General features: G+C 48.8%; 1 long non-coding RNA gene across 1 annotated transcript; it reads left to right on the top strand.

The window, feature by feature from the left end:
• Positions 1 to 1966: 1966 nt before the first annotated feature.
• LOC148003172 (uncharacterized) lies at positions 1967 to 12115 on the top strand. Its single transcript, XR_015632250.1, has 3 exons — positions 1967 to 2575; positions 10434 to 11423; positions 11620 to 12115. It is a non-coding gene; the product is annotated as an uncharacterized LOC148003172 (long non-coding RNA).
• Positions 12116 to 20726: the final 8611 nt, after the last annotated feature.

Raw genomic sequence — 20726 nt, 5'->3', positions numbered from 1 at the left:
TATTGTGTAGCCCCACTGAACCTGAGCAAGGACCCAGAAGTCTTTCTCTTTTCCACAGAGACACCAAACGTTCACGAGGGTCCTGTGAACCCTTCCAGCTCATACAGAATGGCACAAAAGTCCAGGAAACTCTGATCTTAGTGTAAAACAGGCCACCTGATAGCTTGTTATTATATTATGCTAACTAGATAGTTATCATATAATAGTAGTTGTTGGGCCCTACCTTGGTGTTTCCCTCCCCACTCGCTGAGCCTTTTAGCCTGCTATAGCAAGAAATTGTTCACACCCTTGGCAGCTGCTCTTAGCCCCTGATTTGGGGCTGGGATTTTCCATGGCACCCTTCCTCCCCACCAAGCCTTCCTGCTTGTTGTTAAGAAGTTGTTTATGCCCCTGATTGGGTTGGAACTTTCACCACACAGACTTTTCCCATTTTCCTGGTTGGGGATTTTCACCTGCCTTGTTGTTTTCCACAGCTTTTGCCTCGGGTATATAAGGAGATCTCAGTAAAGCCTTGGCGGCACTCGCTGAAAACGGGTGACCCATGTACGTGTTTTCTTTCAATCCCACAGACCTATGCCCGATATTCACACACTGGCGGCACAGGCGCCGACAAGTAGTTATAAACCCACGGGCAGCCCTGTGACAATGATGAGCCCAGCCCTTCCAGATCCTCCTGAGCATTTCATGGATTCCTCCTCTTGTTACAATTGTCCCCTCGAAGACACTTGCTAGTTACGGCGCTAGACGGGTGGAAGACAGAGCTTGGTGATCCTGAGGAAATTTCTCTGATGGTCAGGTACAGGGGCACAGCCCTATTATCCAACTACTCCGGAGGCTGGGGCAGGAGCATTGCTTGAGCCCAGAAGTCTGGAGAGAGTCTGTTTTAACAACAAAACACACCACCCTGTGACAGGGATGACATCATAGGTCAACTAAAGATCAGTAGGAAACTTAGAGTTCTAGATATTTACCTTTGTCTGTGTCCCATGGCTGTGAAGAGACACTAGGGCCACAGCAACTCTTATTTTACAAAGGCGTTTAAGTGGGGCTGGCTTACAGTGTCACAGGTTTAGTCCATTGTCGTCATGATGGGGAAACATGGTGGGCCTGCAGACAGACATGGTGGTGGAGAAGTAGCTGGGAGTTCTATATCCAGGTCATCAGGCAGCAGGAAGAGAGACACTGGCCAGGATTGGCTTGGCCTTTTGAAACCGCAAAGCCCACCCCCAAGACAGTTTCCTTCAATGAGGCCACACCTCCAAATCGTTTCAAATAGTGCCACTTCCTGGTGACCAAGTATTCAAATCTATGAGCCTATGGGGGTCATTCTCATTAAAGCTACATCATACTTCTAAAATTAAAAACAAACAACCAAAAATATTAAGCTGGACATGGTGGCACACGCCTTTAATCCCAGCACTTGGGAGACAGAGGCAGGAGGATTTCTGCGAGGCCAGCCCGGTCTACATGGTGGATAATCAGAGCTACGTAATGTGACCCTATCTCAAAAAATGAAATAATAAACATTTGTGTGTGTGTGTGTGTGTGTGTGTGTGTGTGTGTGTGTTTCTAAACTCTCTCCCATAAAAACTTTGATACCAGAGATACAGCATACCTACATCTATCTACACTTGCAATTGTTCCTCTGGATTTAAGCCAACTGCAGATTCCCACAACCTGGGAGGCTGACAATGGAGGGGGAGAGCTTGAAACCAGCCTGGACTGGACAGCAAAACTCTGCCTTCCAGGAACAGAGCAAGGGTTTGTGGATTCAAATAGGTGGGTGGAGAGCTTGCCTAGCATTTGTAAAACCTTGCATTCACTGTCCAGATTCTCATAAAACCGAGCAGGCTGGGGAATGCCTTTAACCACAGCATTTGATGCTGGAAAAAGGAAGATCAGAAGTTCAAGGCCAGCTTGAACTACAGGAAACCTCAACTTAAAGCCATATCCTCCCTCTTGCTCTGAGCAAATGCCTGTGGCCCGAGTAGCCACTGTACTAGATGCCCCTGACCAGAGAAATCCTTGCTCTGAGGTCTCTAGCAGTGCTGCCCCAGGCTGAGCCTTAGCAACACCCTTTGCCATCCTGGGCTTCACCTAGGCTACTGCCATGGGCTTGCCCTGGGCTGCCTTGTGCTCCCTTGCTACTGCAGCCACCCTGTCTTTGGTTGCTGTCCTCTCCCATAATCCTCTGCAACTCAGTAACCTCCTGGGTGAGGGGTTTGCTGGATTCCATCTTTTTTGTCTGTAGGCATCTCTCCTTGTGAATCCCACCTGCTTTTCACATTTTGTCTAGCATTGCATCCATTCAGTAGAGGTCGTCCCTGTTCACCTGGCTGGACCTCCCATGCTGTGGCTTGGTCTTCTCAAAGACTGACATCATCTTTCTTCCTGTGTGCAAAATTGAGATGTTCTGTGAAGGAAGTTAATGAGAGAGGTGGATGAGAGAGACCTAAAGGAAACTCAAGCTGAGCTTCAAGTCCTTGCCAGGTGCTGGCATCTGTCACCTCCAAGGACAGGAGAGGGGACCACACCATGTGGCAGTTCTCTGCTCTGCTCTTCCTCTTCCTCCCAGGTAAGTAGCAGGGGCTATAGAAGCTGCCATGTCTGTGGTGAGGGAGTTCCGATGGTTATTTTGTTGCTCTGTTCTGGTTTGTTTCCTTTAGCTTGCACTTCCAGGTCACAATCCATCTCTGAGGGAAGTCAGGGTAGGAGATAAAGCAGAAACCATGGAAAAACACTGCTTACTCTCTTGTTCCCAGACACATTCAGCTAGCTAGCTCTTACAGCCCAAAACCACACCCACCCACGGATGGTACCACTGACAAAGGAACAGACCCTCCCACATCAATCAAAACCAAGATAATTCCTCACCGACATGGCCGTCTGCCTGCCGTATCTGAGCCATCTCCAACTGTGACTCCCTCACAGATGAAGACTGTGGGGTGTGTCTAGTTGACATCTGAAGCTGACAAGAGCACTTTGACTGTTAATCTTGTACTGAACATGAACACTTAAGAGAGGAGTCATATGGGGCTGGAGGGATGGCTCAGGGGTTAAGGGCACTGACTGCTCCTCTCAAGGTCCTGAGTTCAATTCCCAGCAGCCACATGGTGCCTCACAACCATCTGTAATGGGATCTGATGCCCTCTTCTGGCGTGTCTGAAGACAGCTACAGTGTACTCATATATGTAAAAATAAATATTTAAAAAGTAATTCTAAAAAGAGAGGAGTCATATTTTGTGCTTTACATAGCCTGCTCACTGTAAGATTCACAGAAATGTGATTTTTTTTATCCCCTATGATGTAAAAGGCACTGCTGTGGGCTTGAACACCCAGGCTAGATGGAGAATAAGGAGACAAGTCGCTCATGGAGCTGGTTTGCTTGCTTCTGGGTGACACTGAGCAACGTCCATAGTTTGTAAACTTGTATGTGATAGTACAAACCCATAGTCCCAGCCCTAGAAGGTCCAGGCAGGAGGATCAAGTATTCAAGGGCATCCTTGACTACTAGAGAGTCTGAGGCTAGCCCAAGCTACATAAGATCCAGACTCAAGGAGGGAATAGAAGGGGAGGTGATACCTAGAGGGAGCTCCCCCTCCTCAAAGGAGAAGGTGCCCTAGCACCCATGTAAAACTCTGGACATGGTAACACTGTAAGAAAAAAATCTTGATGGTCCACTCTCAGAATGAGGCATGCCCAGGGCTCATGGACAAGCCACTGGTAAGCTAGTGAAGCTAGGCTCCTCTTTCCCCTAGCCTGCCAGTCTCAGAACTCTGAGGGAAGGGAAGTTGTCACAGGAACAAGTCCAGAATTAGAAAAGGAGGCAGTCTCACATCGCCAGATATTCATTAGATAAGACTTCACGTCCTGTACCAAAAGAGCGGGGAGCCTGGGAAGGGAGCTGTGGTACTAGAGTGTGGCAATTGTAACTGTCTAAAGTACCAGCCTATGGGAAAGTGGACTGGGATGCCTCACAACTGGGGACTTTAGAAACCACTGTCTCAGCTGGGAGGGCGTGGCGCACACCTTTAGGAGGCAGAGGCAGGTGAATCTCCAAATTCCAGGCCAGCCTGGTTTACAGAGCAAGTTCCAGGACAGCCAGGGATGAGGGGGACACAGAAAAACCCTGACTCAAAACAACCAAAAGGAAAGAGAAAAAAGGAAGGAAGAAACCGCCATCGTGCGTCAGATCAGTGTGCCAGCCGTCTTTGCCTTCTCTCTATGCCGGCATCCCTTTCTGTAGAATGTTAAAAACCACTTCACTTTCACTAGTCACTTTAATTTATTACAGGGCTGGGGGTGGGGTGGGGTCTTGTTTCCCAAAACAGGCATCTCGAACGCCAGTGCCGAGAACTGCTGGGGCTTGGTGGCCAACTGTCTTGTCAAAACTGTTGAGTTCCAGGTTCAGTGAGAGACACTGTTTCAAGGGGAGAGCATGCACAGCAACAGAGGAAGACCTGAACGTCCTCCTCTGGCCTTCACACACATGAACACAGTTATGAACACCTGCATACACATAGAACCTGGGCCTTATGTCAGCTACAGCAGCCCATCTGTAGGCATGAATTATGTATGTCGATTGTGAGACCACGTGAGCATGACTGCCACTTACTGCCCTAGACTCTTCCCAAGCCGAAGCACCTCTGCTTTTAGTTAAAAGGCAACAGGAAAGAACGTTAGATCCAGTGTGGAGGAGCACACAATGCCAGTCATGCCCAGGAAGCTATTTTCCTTAGAACAGAGAGAAACCTTGAACCACTGCAAAGAGAAGTTGGTCCAAGCCCATCACCAGCACTTCTGTCCCATCAAACAACCCTGACCAGGAGCCCAAAGGCACAAAGGCAGACATAGAATGATGGAAAATCACCACAGGACATTGAGGTGCTGAAGAATCAACACTCCTCCACAAACCCCTATCGCTGGACAAGATGTTGGAAGAACAACTCACGACCACAGGGCTAAGCCCTTCCTTCCTTAGGGAGTCAGTCCTCTCATCTTGCTCAGAGCCTCTTCTCAGAATAGAAGAGAGGTGGGTGCCATTTGGGAAGAATACTGGGGTGATGGATTGGGGCCACTGACTCCTGGATATTGGAAGCCCTCCAGAAAAGATGGGTGAAGGTATTCCTGTGTTGCTGTTTCTCAAGGCTGAGTGTGGCTGCCATCTTGAATTAGCAACTGTAACATACCTGCCCAAGCCCCTCAACCAGAGTTCCTTCACAGAGGGACAGGCAGGCTCATGAGCCTTCACCTACCATTCCTCCTCAGTTATATAAGACAAATACTTCTCTGGGTCTTTCCCTGGTGTGACTGTTTTAAGTTTTGCCATTGTCCAGGGCTACATTTCTTGTGTGATCTGTTTTCTGGGTGGGACTCCTCAGTGGTATAGTTGCCTGGAAGTTACCCAGTAGAACTTCCCCATGTTCTCACATCTTTGAGCCACCCATACCTCTGTAAGTGACCACAATATATTCACTGGTTCACCATGCTGGACTTGATAGAATTCTTTTGGGGGGTCTGTTGGTGTTCTGTCTATCTGGGATAGGGCGCTCTCCCACCCATCTCTCTCTAAAGTAAACCAGCCTTTCTTTGCATATATCCAAGGATTTAAGGGATGGCTTTGAGCCTCTGACTGTTCCAGCGAAAGTCAGAGGCTGGGCCCCAAGCAAGCATTGGGAAACAGGAAGCAGGTCTGTGTGGTTATAATTCCCATTGTAGGAAGAAAAGCTCTGTGACCATGTGAGAACCTAAGAAAAGCAGAAGAAGCAGACTTCCTTCTACACCCCAATGCCCAAGTGCTTCTGCTTTGATCCCAGTGTACACCACTTAGGACATACACTATAGAGGCAAAAATACAGGCTACACATGACAAGCAGGTAAAAGGGGGCTCCATTGGGGACAGCCTGAAGTCTGGGAATTTTTGGTTTTCCTTCAGAGGCCAAGGCCATTCTACAACCACCTGACCTGGCCTGCCCCTTTTAGACCTCTGGGCATTTTCTTGTCCTACTGCCCTGCCTATCTCTGGGGAATTAATCTTGGCTGCCAAATCCTTAAGGGATAGTGTTCTCTCTCTCTCTCTCTCTCTCTCTCTCTCTCTCTCTCTCTGACAAAAGCAACTCAAGGAGAGATTGAATTGGCTCTTAGTGTGAGGGCATAGGGCGTCCATACAAGAAGTCACCAGATAAGTCCTGGAGGCTGTCCACTTCACCAACATCACTTTGCTCCTCACAGGTCTAGAGTTAAGTGGTCTGTGCTGCCTGGGGCCAGCCCCAGTGGGGATCTTCTTTCTTGTTGGTTCTTCTTGAGGCAGCCAAGGGGGGGGAGAGTGTTGGAGGAAGGCAGGGCTTTGTTTTATAAGAAACTTAGGGTTGCTGTATAATAATAAGTTTGCTTATCGAAGTCTAAGTTACTATGTTACTATAGCTGATTTACTTATCTATGTCTAGATCACTATGCTCTGGTACTGTAACTGACCGGCCTTCTGTGTCCTCTGAGACCAGAAACTGCAGTCTCTGGCACGTAGCACCTCATTCTAAAACAGCAAGAGAAAAAGTAGAGGATTAATTGCTGGAGCCTTTTCCCTTTTGTCCCTATGCCTCTTGCTTGTCAGGCTAGGGGGAAGTTTGGAGCAATACACTTCTATTGAACTAAGAGAAGTGAATAGCGCTTGCAGAAGGAAAAACTTTTACATAGGCAAAAATGCATAAACTTATATAAGTTCATATACAGATTCGTGAATATGTATTAATACATTTTCTCTCAAACCACTTGGGCTCAGGTTACATGCATTCTCACAATTACATTCTTACACACACATGCATGCGTTCTCACAATTACACACTTACATACACATCCATACTTACATATGCATATGGAGCAAAAGACCAAGCACCGGTGCAGAAAGAACTCACTCATTCTGGATGAAAAGTGAACTCCAATCTTTATTGCATAGAGAAAGAAATAGCTTCTAACCTTTTAATGCTAAATGAATTAAACCCAAGTTTGTAAGAAAAAAAAAAAAGCTTGTTCGTTTAATAAGATTAATCTGCCTTGTTATTAAGAAAGGACCTGTTCTGTCCCATAGTAAGGAGAAGCCTGGGTGCTCCTTCTGTTCTCTGCAGTTTCTTCTTCTTTCCCTCTGCATTCTGCACATTGCTCTCTTAGTATTTTATGTTACCTAAAGTCTCGAAGTTATTCCACTCTGCATTCTCCTTCTAATCTTGCTTTCTCTTCCTGCTCTGATGTCCCAATAATGCTCTTACTCTCAACGCCTTTTCTCCCAATGCTAAGCCTATACTTCTAATAAGTTCTTTTTGAGTTCAGTTCTGTCTAAAAACTTCTCGGCTCAGCTCCTCTCTCAGCTCGGTTCTCCTCAGCTCAGTCCTGACTCTTTTCTTTGTCCTCAGCACTTAAACATCTTTCAGAATACATGGTCACATGTTACAAAGTTCATCACAAGTTCACGCTAAAAATCAAATCATAAGTTGAAATAGAAGTTCACAACAGAGAATGTTTACATGCATATCCATTAGGAGTAATTATCTGGGTAAACATCCATCACCTGTCTCAGCTCTATCAGTTCACTGAAGGTTGAAAACCATAACAAAGTTATTGGTGAAGTTTTGTATAGATAAACCCAGTCAATATTTTATCCTCTGTCCTAACACCTATGATAAGTTGTTAGTTCCCTTTTTATGACCTTTGGTTAATTGTTTTACAACCTCTTGGAGTGTGCTCTGGTTACCTCTGGAGAAAGTCTGGTTACCTTCTAAGAGCGATTAACTGGTGACACTTGGGAGACTGGCAGAGTTCTCATTGCAGATTTGACTAACAGAAAAAGACTTAATAGCAGCCCCACTATAAAAGAGCTTAATAATCACTTATCATTTTAGGAATTCTTATAGGATCATCATTAAGAGTAAGAAGTCATCTAATTGTCTACAGAGCATCACTATGAGACAGCACATCTTCGTAGATCTGCAGAGATCTGCTCCAAAGTGGTGTGCTGTTACTTAATGATGTCTAATGTCTAATAGTAACAACAGGAAAAGCATTTTAATAGCAGGAATCTTTCCTAAAATGAATCCCTTACAGCCTTGCTTAATAAGGACGAACCAGTCGCAAATTATATAACAATCCGAGGCTGGCCATCTCAGGATGATCACCTGCTAGTTATTAGCTTCTCCCATTATGGCTCCTGACACTGTGCACCTGGAAATAGGGTGATGGCAGCCTCCAGCCACTGATCAACCCCCCTTACATGCACATAACCTAGGATGCACAAAGATAGCAGTACCTGAAAGAATGGCCGCACCCAGCACTGACCTCACTTCTCTTCTGAGTCATGAATAGTTGTCAGGACACCCTCCATAGGATGGGTTGAAGGCAAGAAGCCAGAGGGGACCACCTGCCCTGGGTAGGTCCTCCAACTGTGACAATGGGGCATCTTTGAAGGGAAGAGAAGGGTGGAGTTGAGAGCTGTGTCTGTGTGAGGGGGAAAGGGGGACCTTACTCAGATTTCTCATAGGCAAAATAGAAGCTCTACTCCTCACTCTGTCAACTTCATGAGTCTTTGGAGAGCAGAACAAAGGAAACCAGAGGGGTGTGATAGCAAATACCAGTAAACCTAAAGCACAGGAGGCTGAGACAGGAAGTTTGAAGCCAGCCATACACCTATGTTTATCTCAAACTCAGAGGGACCGATGACTAACTTGCAAATTTTCATTTCTATCGAATTAACTCAAATTCCCCTGTCAAGACTCCCCGGAAAATGAACCACACAGAGCATGGGAGACTGGCTGGAAGAAAGCAGCAGGCAGTACCTAAGCTGCTGTCCGAGCAGCACAGTGGGGAGACGGTCCTGGGTAGTTGAGGCCTGGGCTCAGAAAATAGAAAACCTCACAGGAAATGACTATCACATCCCACAGCCTCAGCATCATGGCAGCCACAGCTACTTCTTCCTTCTTCCTCACCTGAGGGACGACACCAGACAAAGGCAAACTCTCATGTCAGCCCTTGCCCCTGATCTGGTTGGCATCAGGAAGGATCAGTGACCTTGAACTTCTTTTTTTTTTTTTTCCGGGAGCTGGGGACCGAACCCAGGGCCTTATGCTTCCTAGGCAAGCGCTCTACCACTGAGCTAAATCCCCAACCCGACCTTGAACTTCTGATCTTCCTGCCTCCACCCTGAGTGCTGGGATTAGGTGCGCACTACCACGTCCAGCTTTATGAGGTGCTAGGCTTCCAACACAGAGCTTTGTGTATGGGGGGTAAGTACTCTCCCAACCTAGCTGCACCTCCAACCCCGTGGCTAAACATTTTAAAACTAAGTAAAGTAAGAAACGCACTCCCCAGCCCTCCCTGAACTGGCTGAATCCTGCTCTCCTCTTTTCTGAGGTTGCTGTCCTCTTGGGAAACCTTCCTACCCTGACCAGTAGTGAATAGTTTCCAAAGAGAGTTACTTTCCTGTCTGCAGAGTGGGAAGAAACAGAGATGTGCAGAGTGTGTGTGTGTGTGTGTGTGTGTGTGTGTGTGTGTGTGTGTGTGCGTGCGCGCGCGTGCGCGCACCCCACCACAACCACCACCATGGCCAACAGAGTAATGATCCACAGGAAGTACAAAAGTAGTTAGGTGTGACATGACTTAGTGTTGGTTCAAGCTTCAGAAGTCTAATCCCAAGTAGTCTGCTTTAGGCATATTTAAGTACAGCACAATATGATGACTATTTTCCTGGTGGTAATTGATTCAATCCTGTGTGTACTATAAAGGAAGATGTGGCTACAATGAACTCTCTGAAAAGTCCATGTGACATTTTCCATAAAGATGGGTTCCCTAGATTGACTCCATCAGACACCTTCAATAAAGACAGGCGCCATAGATTGACAAGCTTTCGATAAGAAGAGGATATGGTGTGGTACTTCTTTCTTCAAAAGTAGCAAGGTTATTAACCACATCTGCCCCAGCCTTCTGGGCGGGAAAAAGATTACACATGCCTCCCTTTGAAAAGTCAACCCTGTGTGTTTAACATTCTTTGTTCCCCTAGGACTTATCTGTGAGCACAAGGACTTCTGTACTTCTCACAAAACTGGATAAGCCAGGTACCAAAGCCATTAAAATCCTCGAGGAGGGTTGGGGATTTAGCTCAGTGGTAGAGCGCTTGCCTAGCAAGCCCAAGGTGCTGGGTTCGGTCCCCAGCTCTGAAAAACAAACAAACAAACAAAAAAAAAAAAAAAAAACTCGAGGAAAGAACCAGTGGACTCTTTATTCTCCAGTCAGGAGGCAGAGCAGCCCGCCTTGAAGGGCTGCTTCTCAGTGGAACCCAGGCAAGTACTGACTGGGGCTGGCCTGGTTGTTTCCCTCTGAGACCAACTCCTTCCGGCTCTAACCCTTGCTGCCTGTCTGCCTCCATCTGGCTCATTTCTCTCTGTTTCCAGGACACTTCCCTGGCAGAGACAAACTCCGTAAAGATCACCAGCAACCAATGGAAGCACAAGTCCACCGAAGCCCAACTTGGAGATGCTGAGAGGTCACTTATAGGAGCCTCTGTGACCCCAAAAAGTCACATCACTGGAAGGGATCTTCCCAGCATAAAGGACTTTCCCATGGCTGCCTGCCCCCTGCCTGCTTCAGTTAGACTTCCAGTGTCTGCACACTCTAGAGACCACCAGGCCAAATGCAATTAGGGAAGAATTAAATCCAAATGGCTGGAAATGAAAAATGAAGGCCAATGACCTACACACACACACACACACACACACACACACACACACACACACACATAATTTCTATAAGGAAACATCAGCCATTAATAGTTCATTTTTTAAATCTTATTTTATTCGTTTTTTTTAAGACATTGTCTCACTAGGTAGCCCTGGCCAGCCTGGAACTCACCATGTAGATCAAATTGACCCTAAACTCAAAGATCCATCTGCCTCTGCTTCCCAAACACAGGCACTAAAAGTACTCTCCAGCTCAGCTGGCTAACTACCTCCTTTGGAGAGTCTCTACAACAGTCACGGCTGCTGTGAAGATGGCCGCTGTTATATGCAGAGGATTACATGGTACAACACCATCCCAGGTGGGGACCTAAAGACTCAGGGAAGAGGAGGAGAGTGGACAGGAACTGAGCCTGAACATAATGAGACTGGGGTAGACCAGATGGCCAAACCCAGAAACAGACAAATGATAGAGTGAGTACTACCTGGGGAGATCTATCTGTTCCCACATGTCTTAGTCAGAGTTTCTGTTCCTGCACAAAACGTCATGACCAAGAAGCAAGTTGGGGAGGAAAGGGTTTATTCAGCTTACACTTCCACATTTCTGTTCATCACCAAAGGAAGTCAGGACTGGAACTCAAGCAGGTCAGGAAGCAGGAGCTGATGCAGAGGCCATGGAGGGATGTTTCTTACTGGCTTGCTCAGCTTGCTTTCTTTTTTTTTTTTTTTAAAGATTTTATTTATTTCATGTATGTGCATACACTGTCACTGTCTTCAGACACATCAGAAAGGGATATCGGATCCCATTACAGATGGTTATGAGCCACCATGTGGTTGCTGGGATTTGAACTCAGGACCTCTAGAGGAGCAGGCAGTGCTCTTAGCCGCTGAGCCATCTCTCCAGCCCTCAGCTTGCTTTCTTATAGAACCCAGGACCACCAGCCCAGGGATGGCACCACCCACAATGGGCTGGGGCCTCCCCATTTGATCACTAATTGAGAAAATGCTTTACAGCTGGGTCTCATGGAGTCACTTTCTCTGTGATAACTGCAGCTTGTGTCAAGTTGACACAAGACCAGCCAGTACAGCCATGTGATTCCCAAGGGAACCAGAACCTGTGGCAATTAATTCAGGATGTGACTACTGGTTGTGGAGCCCATATGGGCCACAGCTCAATAGAAAAGAGGTTTCTGCTGGGTGATAGTGGTGTGTGCCTTTAGTTCAACACTTGGAGGCAGAGGCAGGTGGATCTCCATGAGTTTGAAGCCAGCTTGGTCTAGAGTGAGTTCCAAGACAGCCAAAGAAAACATCTTTCAAAACACAAACAAAGAGAAGAGAAAGAGGGGGAGGGGGAGGAGGAGGAAGAGGAAGAAGAGGATAAAGGGAAGGAAGGAAGGAATAAAAGAAAAAGCAAAAAGGAAAAAAGGAAAAAAAGAAAAAAAGAAAAAGGAGGCTTCTGCCAGATGTGGGGAAGCAGGCCTTAGATCGCACACAGCACTGGGGGAGGCAGAGACAGGTAGATCTCATGAGTTCAAGGACAACCTGATCTACATACTGAGAGCTAAATAGTGAGAGACCCTGGCTGAGAGGTGGGATGGGGAAGGGGGGAGGGGAGAGGATCAGAGGGTTGAGAAGGGAAGGGAGGAAAGGGATGGGAGGAGAGGGGAAGAGGAGAGGAGGGGAGGCGAGGGAAGGGGGAAGGAAAGAGAAGGGAAAAGGGAAGGGAAGGGAAGGTGAAGGAAAGGGGCTTTTCTTGGACCTAGGTGAGATCCCAGAGAGACACAAGCGGTCCTTGTCGCCATCTGCTGGTCACTCCTGAGAACGCAGAGACTTTTGTATGGGAACTGCTGGATGTATTCAGGGGTATAGCACTGATGCCTCTGACATACTCCACCCCAACCTCCCGCCTGATCCCAGGAGGCATCAAACACTGGGAAGAGGACCTGAGTCCTCCTCAGAGGCAATTAAGGAAGGAGACGTGAGAGGCGTATTACAGGCCAGCCAGGAGGTAGCCAGAGGGCACTGAGGTCTCTCTGAGTGACACTGAGAGAAATCTGGGGTCTCTCAGGTCCCTGCCTAGCAACCCGTGAAACCAAGCCTACTCAGGTCCTCATCAGGACCAGTGTCTCTGAGACCCACCTGATGCCGGATTCAGCCCTCTGGGGTGAGCAGATCATTGGGCTGTCTTGCCTGCTGGACTACTTCGGAAGGAGGGGTTGGGCAGCAGGTACAGCACAGAGGACACCTGCTCATCTGCCCAGGGGGCCTGAGAAGGCAAGTGAAGGAAGTGGGTCACACTGCCCTGCCTCCCCACCCCACCCCCCACCGGCAAGACTTGATTTGGTCTTTCCCTATAAACTGGGTTCTGGGTCCAATGCCTAACACCCTAAGGACCCCAGCTTATAGGAACACTCACTCCTTAAGAATTTGGGGTTCTTTGGGACAGAGGAGGGGGGATTTAGCTCAGTGGTAGAGCACTTGCCTAGCAAGTGCAAGGCCCTGAGTTGGGTCCTCAGTTCTGAAAAAAAAAAAAAGTCAAATCAAAGAATGTGTTTTGGGGACTGGAGAGATGGCTCCGCTGTTAGGAGCAGTAGCTATTCTTCCAAAGTACCTGGGTTCCATTCATAGCACCTACACGGCAGCTCACTACTGTCTGTAACTCCATTTTTACAGGATCTGACACCCTCACCTAGATATACATACGTGCAGGCAAAACAGCAATGCACATAATAATAAACCTAAAAAATGAAGGAGAAAGGGAGAGGGGGAGGGGGAGGGAGAGGGATAAAGTAGGAAAACCACCTATGCTTGTGCCAGTCCCAACACAAATAACCTTAGGAACTGCTCCTGGAGTCTCTAACCTAATAGCCATTAGGGGCAGGGCCTGCAGGTGTGGGCGGGGTCTTGTGGTGTGGGCGGGGTGGGTGGGGCTGTGAAGAGTAAGTGGAGTTTCAGGTGGGACTCCTCGAACTCAGTTCTTAGTTCTAATACAGGGATCCCTTTCACTACAAGATCACCAAAATTCTCTCCACAGAAGGCAGGGGCCCCTACAGGGAGGATTTCACATGACAAAAAAGGCTGAGGTTGTGAGACCCGATGTACCAGCTACACCTTGGAACTACCAACAGGGCCAGGAGGCTAGTTCTAAAAAACGAATAAACCAGCAAAGTGAAAAGGGACAGAAGGCATAGCCTAGGGTTTTGGTTTTTGTTTGTCCAAACAAAGGTCTCACTACATATTCCTGCCTAGTCTGGAACTTAATTTGTAGACCAGGCCGGTCTCACACACACATAGATGCACCTGACTTTTCCTCCTGAGCGCTGGGATTAAAGACCCGCACCACCAACCCAGCATAGTCTAGGTTTTGAATCCCACCTCGTTTTGAATAAGATGTGTGACCTTGGCTGAGTCACTAACTTCTCTGAGCCTTAGCTTTTCCTCCAATAATAATAATAATAATAATAATAATAATAATAATAATAATAATAATAGGCTGGAGAGATGGCTCAGTGGTTAAGAGCACTGACTGCTCTTCCAGAGGTCCTGAGTTCAAATCCCAGCAACCACGTGGTGGCCCACAACCCCTCTGTAATGAGATCCGATGCCCTCTTCTGGTGTGTCTGAAGACACCTACAGTGTATTCACATGAAATAAATCTTTTATAAAAGGCTATCAATCTATAGTAACCATTAGTCCAGAAGAGTTTGTGGTTATTGCCATCTCCTTTATTATCCTTCGTGTATAACTCTTTAGTACGTGTGCTACGTACAAGTATATATGGCCATATGCATGTGAACGTGTGAATGCACATGTATGTGTATGCAGGTGCATGTGCACTGGTGTGTGTGTCCAGGTGGAGGCCAGGGGTCAATAATCTCCTCCTCCTCCTCCTCTTCTTCTTCTTCAGAAGAGCAGAGTCAGCCTCTCTCTCCCTCTCTACAGAAACTGAGACTCACCACTTAGATTAGATGCCTCGCCAGAGAGTCCCAGGAATTCTCCTGCCTCTGCCTCCCATGCCCAGCTATTTGTGTGTGTGTGTGTGTGTGTGTGTGTGTGTGTGTGTGTGTGTGTGTGTGTGTCATAGTGGGTTTTGCCATCTGTAATCTCAGGATTTTCCGCCTGTCCACTTTGTTCCCTGAAATAACGCCCCTGAGACTTCTTATATACTTACAAATACCTTGGCCAATGCTTTACCTGTTCTCTAACTAGCTCATAACTGAATAACCCACTTAGCCCATTCTGTGTTAGGCACATGGCCAGTTACCTTGTCTCAGATTCCACACACCTGCCCTCCTTAGGGTCCTCAGGGTGAATCCTCCCACAAGCTTCTAGCCCAGAATCCTTCCTTCCTACCGGGACTTCTGCCTCCGATTTCCCTCCTCAGCAATTGGCTCTTTACTGACAGGTGAGTGCTCTCACATAGGGCCTAAGAGATTATCTCTGTAGGTTAGTTTGTTTGAGACAGGGTTTCTCTGTGTAGCCTTGGCTGTCCTGGAACCCCATCTGTAGGCCAGTTTGGCCTCGAACTCATAGAGATCTGCCTGCTTTTGCCTCTCAAATCCTGAGCTTAAAGGCTTGGGCCACCACGGATGGGCTACCGTGCCTACATTTTTATGTGGGTTTTAGGGATGGAGCCTGGGCTTTCACACTTGCTTAGTGAGCACTTTACCAACTGGGCCATCTCCCTAACCCCCTCCATACCTTCAGTGCATAACTCACCTCCTCCCCCCCCACCGCCCCCCTACACGTTTACAGAGGTATGTGCAGTGGATCACAGTGGATGCCTCATTTTACCTGTTCTAAGTGGGCAGAGCCCCCTCCTTAACCTCACTCTCTCTCTTGACTATCTGACCCCACACTTGGACGTCAGCATTACCAGGACACATCCCTGCAGGTTCACTGGTCTAGCCTAAATCTGAGATGTCACCAAACTGGGTGTCTCCACCAGGTGGCACTTGATACCCAGGCCTTGTTCATTTGTTTAACAAATATTTCATGGCTTCCCCTGTTATGCCAGGCTCTGAGTCCAAAGACAGGATCAGGATCGTAGAGATAAAAATACAACAATTGCTCCTTTCTGGGAGACTGTGGCGTAGTAGGAAACATGTAAACAAAGACAGGGGTTGTCTTAGAGCTTCTATTCCTGCACAAACACCATGACCAAGAAGCAAGTTGGGGAGGAAAGGGTTTATTCAGCCTACACTTCTACATTGTTCTTCATCACCAAAGGAAGTCAGGACTGGAACTCAAGCAGTCAGGAAGCAGGAGCTGATGCAGAGGCCATGGAAGGATGTTACTTACTGGCTTGCTTCCCCTGGCTTGCTCAGCTTGCTTTCTTATAGAATCCAGGACCACCAGCCCAGGGACTGCACCACCCACAATGGGCTGGGTTCTTCCCCCTCGACCACTAGTTGCCTTACAGCTGGGTCTCATGGAGGCATTTCCTCCAGGGAGGCTCCTTTTTCTGTGATAACTCCAGCTTGTGTCAAGTTGACACAAAACCAGCCAGTACAAGGGGGGAAAGATTCCCTTAAAAGGTGAAAATTGCTGCTAAAATCAGAGCCCAGATCCCAGTGACCCGGTGAGTCACCGACTATGGCTTTCCGTCTACCTGACACCGAAGAGTGACAGGCAAGTGACCCAGAGGTACTAGACCCCACCCCTGCACCTTTGCCCTACTTGATCTCTGTCCCCTGGAGGTCTTCTAGAGATCTCTTGAAACTCCAGAGGTGGGGCTGGGGGTTGTAGCTTAACTGTAGACTGCTTGCCTAGCGTGCACAACACCCTGGCTTCCACCCTGGACACCACACACGCGGGGAATGTCCATACACACTGCTAATCCCAGCGCTCGGGAGATGGAAGCCAAAAGACCAGAAGTTTTGAGGTCATCCTTGCATCTGGGCTACCCGATGAGCCCCAGGCCAGCTTGGGATGCATAAAACCCTGTCTCAAAAACAAACAAACAATCCAGGGTATACCTACATGGGATGTGTCTGGAGGGGGCAGCGTATAGCCTTAGGGTATCTGGCCCTTTTTTAACCCACAACGGAACCCCGTGCCCCACTCCCAAAGATGATCCCCTTTGTAAATAAAGGCTTTCTGTCGGGGCTGGGGATTTAGCTCAGTGGTAGAGCGCTTACCTAGGAAGCGCAAGGCCCTGGGTTCGGTCCCCAGCTCCAAAAAAAAAAAAAAAAAAAGAACCAAAAGGCTTTCTGTCATTCAGCTGTTTTTTTTTTAAAGGTGTGTGTGTGTGTGTGTGTGTGTGTGTGTGTGTGTGTGTGTGTGCGTGTGTGTGTGTGGCACGTGCATGTACCAGAACTTGCAAAGACGAGGTGATCTGGTGTCGGGTCACCTGGTGCTGGAGTAACTAAGACCCAGACCCTTAGGAGAGCAGTCTTAACTGCTGAGTCACCTCTTCAGCCAGCCTCCTCTTTCCTTATCTTTGAGACAGCAGCGGCCCATCCCCATCTTTATCCTCTGCAGGAGCGGCCAGTGCTTTTAACCCCTGGGCCAGTCATTTCCCCCTCCCTCTGATCTCAGTTCAGTTCCTGGGAATCCAAAGCCTCTGGCCTTCAGGGGCACTGCGTGCACGTGTACGTACTCATACACAAGCAGGTACATACGCACATAAATAATAATAATAATAATAATAATAATAATAATAATAATAATAAAAACTTTTCAAAACTGGTAACTTAGCACTGGGGTGGGCGGGGCTTATGCCCTTGTTCCCCTCCAAACCCCCTTACTCTTCCTTGCATTCTGCCCATCCCTCCACCCACACCCACACCCACATCCACACCCACCCCACCCCCTACCCCTGGCACTGCAGTGAATTAGGAAATCAAATGCATGGTTAATTTTCACAATGGAAATAGAGAAAGAAAGGGGAAAGGAAAGTGTGGGTAGAGAAACAGCAAGGCAGTAAAAGTCTCTCCCTCCTCGGCCTGGAAGCCCCACCCTCACACATGTGACCGTGAACTTTATTACCCAGAGTCCTTGTATGTAAATAAGGGCCCCTGAATTTGGGGATGTTGGTATAAGTGGTCTACTAAAACCTTCTGCTTTAAGTCTGAGATTGGTTTCTCCTGAAAAGTTCTTTGCATGTGGGGTAGAGCTCTGAACCAATAGCATCCTGCCCCCATCCCTGCTCGGCAAGCCTCTCCTATAGGGATCTGGGGCAAGGGCTGGGAAGGAATCTGTCTGGGCTACAAGTCTGTGTGTGTGTGTGTGTGTATGTATGTGTGTGTGTGTGTGTGTGTGTGTGTGTGTGTGTGTGTGTGTGTGTGTGTTGGGTCCATTTATCCCTGAGAGTCACAAGACAGAGGGCTATGCTCAGTCAAGTGTGGCCTGCCCCCTGCTGTGACCCACAGCTGGGCACCTGCTACCCAGACTCTCCTCTGACCTTGGGCCCTGACTGTGGGTCTTTCTGGTGGCCCAGGTACCCTGATCCAGTGTACAGTAAACAGACTTTCCCCTGGCTGGCATTCTTGCCCAAGACAACTCAGCAAACCAGGCTGATCACTTGTTGCCTGTGCCGTAGCTAAGATTGGGGTTCCCAGGCTGCCCTTCCCCAGAGAAGCAGCCCAGAAAGAAAGCAAAATCTGGGACTATGTGGATTCCCAGGGTCCCTGTAAGGCTGGCTGAGGCCCCCTGTAACCCGACATTGGCCAAGGGTTTGGGCAATCCTAACCAACATTTGCCAAATCCCCAAGCATTTTTGACTGTCACAACCTGGGACTTGGTGGAGATCCTGGCATCCGATACCCGGTCCTACTTAGCATCCAGCACACAGAGTTCCCAAGTATCAGTAGCGCCAGGCTGAGGAGAACCTGAAGCCCAACCAAAACAGCGGAGGTGCTCCCTCTCCAGGCCGGCTGGTCCAAGACAGGGACCTGCTTTCTTGAGCTAGGCTGAGACAGACATGATACTGGGCTGGTGGAACGAATGGGACAGAGACTTCTACACCAGATCCCTAGAGGGGAGGCTAGCAGAGCAGGGTAGGGGCACTGTGGGCTACCAACAACCCCAACACTCCTACCTATCCCCCCTCCCCATCCTCACCCAGGTCTGGGCAGGCACAGAGACAGCTAGGGGCAGCTAGTGATGTCTGGCAGGCACTCAGGGGGATCTGATTGCGGGTGTCAGGGTGAGGCATAGGTGAGAGAAGGCAGCTCTACAAGGAGAGTGACAGCTGAGCTCCAGATGTCCAGGCCCACCTCCCATCAGGCCAAAACACACACCCCAGGAGCCTAGGAGGGAGTTGGGGTATTTGAAGTGGGAAAAGGAAGCAGAGGATGCTGGAGCCCAGAACCCTGGAGTTCTGGCAGGGTCCTCTCTGAACCTTCGGATTGGGGGTCAGTGTGAACCTTCCCAGGACCCCACCCCTTGCTCCCTCAAGTGCCCTGGGAAGGTAATTCTTTTTATGTTCACACCAGGGAGCATCTCCCCCTCTCCCTGGCTTGGGCGAGTCTGCGGGCAGACAGCTGGCTAGGAGGGGCCTCCTAACCCCCTGCGCTCCTCTGTGGAAGGCACAACCCTGCAGTGACCTTTCATCTGGCTAGCTCTACTGCAGACCTCGGGCACAGACTGCTGTGTCTTCCCGACTCTGACACAGAGCAAGAGAGAGGCAGCCCATGCCATGAGGGTGCCCTGTGGCCCAGAGTGACTGCCATTCTGGAACAGTCAGTCGAAGCTTCCGTAACTTCTTCAGAGCCAGTCTTTCCTTGTAAAGAAGAACTACAGTCATTCCTCTTGATGCCCCTATGGGTACTTGGGAGACAGTTGTCTGGTCCCTGCACTCCAGTCTGGCTACTTGGATTTCCTCTACAATTAGGCTACCCACCAAGATGTTTCCCCTGACACATCAGAGAACCGACAAACTATACCAGCCTATACCTCCAAGCACCAACCCAGTTATGGCAACCACTCTGTCCAAGGACAGACAGCAAATGGCCCAGTCCAGAGGCCCGATAGTGCAGGGAGGACACACTTGAGTGCTATGCTTGAGTGTGATTTTGTGTGTGAGTGCTCTTTTGTGTATCCAAAGGTTGTCACTCCTGTTTTACAGATGCGACTGGGGGAAGGTAAAAGAGTTTGTACAGGGCCACAGCTCATAATTGCCCCTTGATCTCTACACACGCTATAGAACTCTTCACTCCGTGGACACTTCCTGCTACAAGGCCCACTGAATCTCTTTGAGAGTGCTGGTCTCAAAGAGACCCGCGCCCCATTACGAACACCCCAATGGGACCCATCACCCCCCACTCCCGGCTATTAACGGATACCTTTCCTCTAGGAGGATGAGGTCAGAGCCGCACAGGGCCCAAGGAGGATGAGGTCAGAGCTCTCTGGCTGGTGCAGAGAGCTAAATAATTCATGCTGCTGCTGTAAACGGGGCTGCAGCTTCCTGAAGGACCCAGCCCTGAGACAGCAGACAGGAAGTCTGCTTAGCAGCCCCCTGAGCACGACCTTGGCGTGCCCTCTGCAGAGCTGGGGGGGGGTGCTGGTCTTGGTGAGAGTGTTGGTTGGCGTCTGTGTGGTGACAGTCGGGCAAGCCGGCTAACCCTTCTGTTTCTTGCTTTCTTCCATGAGGAGCCGAAGTGCTGCTGCCGAACAAGTACAATGGGCCACAAGAGCAAGCTGGGTGTGGCCAGGACGGGGCCCCCAGGCCTGGGGCAGCTGTGCTCATCTCTGGCCCAGCATGCCTTTCTGTGAACAAAGCATTTTGTGAAGATGAAATGGTCTGTGCCCTGCCTCCCAACCATGCCAGGCATAGCTGGGTAAGCTATCTGAGGGTGTCCCCTTTCCCACCACACCCCTCCTACATCTTGTGTGGGAACCGTCTGTCTCTCTGCTTGGCTGGTTAAGAATTCAATGTTTGTTTTTCTTCTAACTTGTGAGTTCCTGGCCAGCCTGGAACTCACAAAGATCTGCCTGCCTGTCTTCCAAAGTACTTGATTAAAGAAAGGTGTGCAACACCGTCCCCAGCCGAGAATTCGAACATCTTTC

The sequence above is a fragment of the Rattus norvegicus genome, chromosome 10 (assembly GCF_021556685.1).
Source record: "Rattus norvegicus strain SHRSP/BbbUtx chromosome 10, alternate assembly SHRSP_T2T, whole genome shotgun sequence".
NCBI classification, from domain to species: Eukaryota; Metazoa; Chordata; class Mammalia; order Rodentia; family Muridae; genus Rattus; species Rattus norvegicus.
Note: the sequence above shows the minus strand (reverse complement) of the source record. Positions and strands in the feature narration are given on the sequence as shown.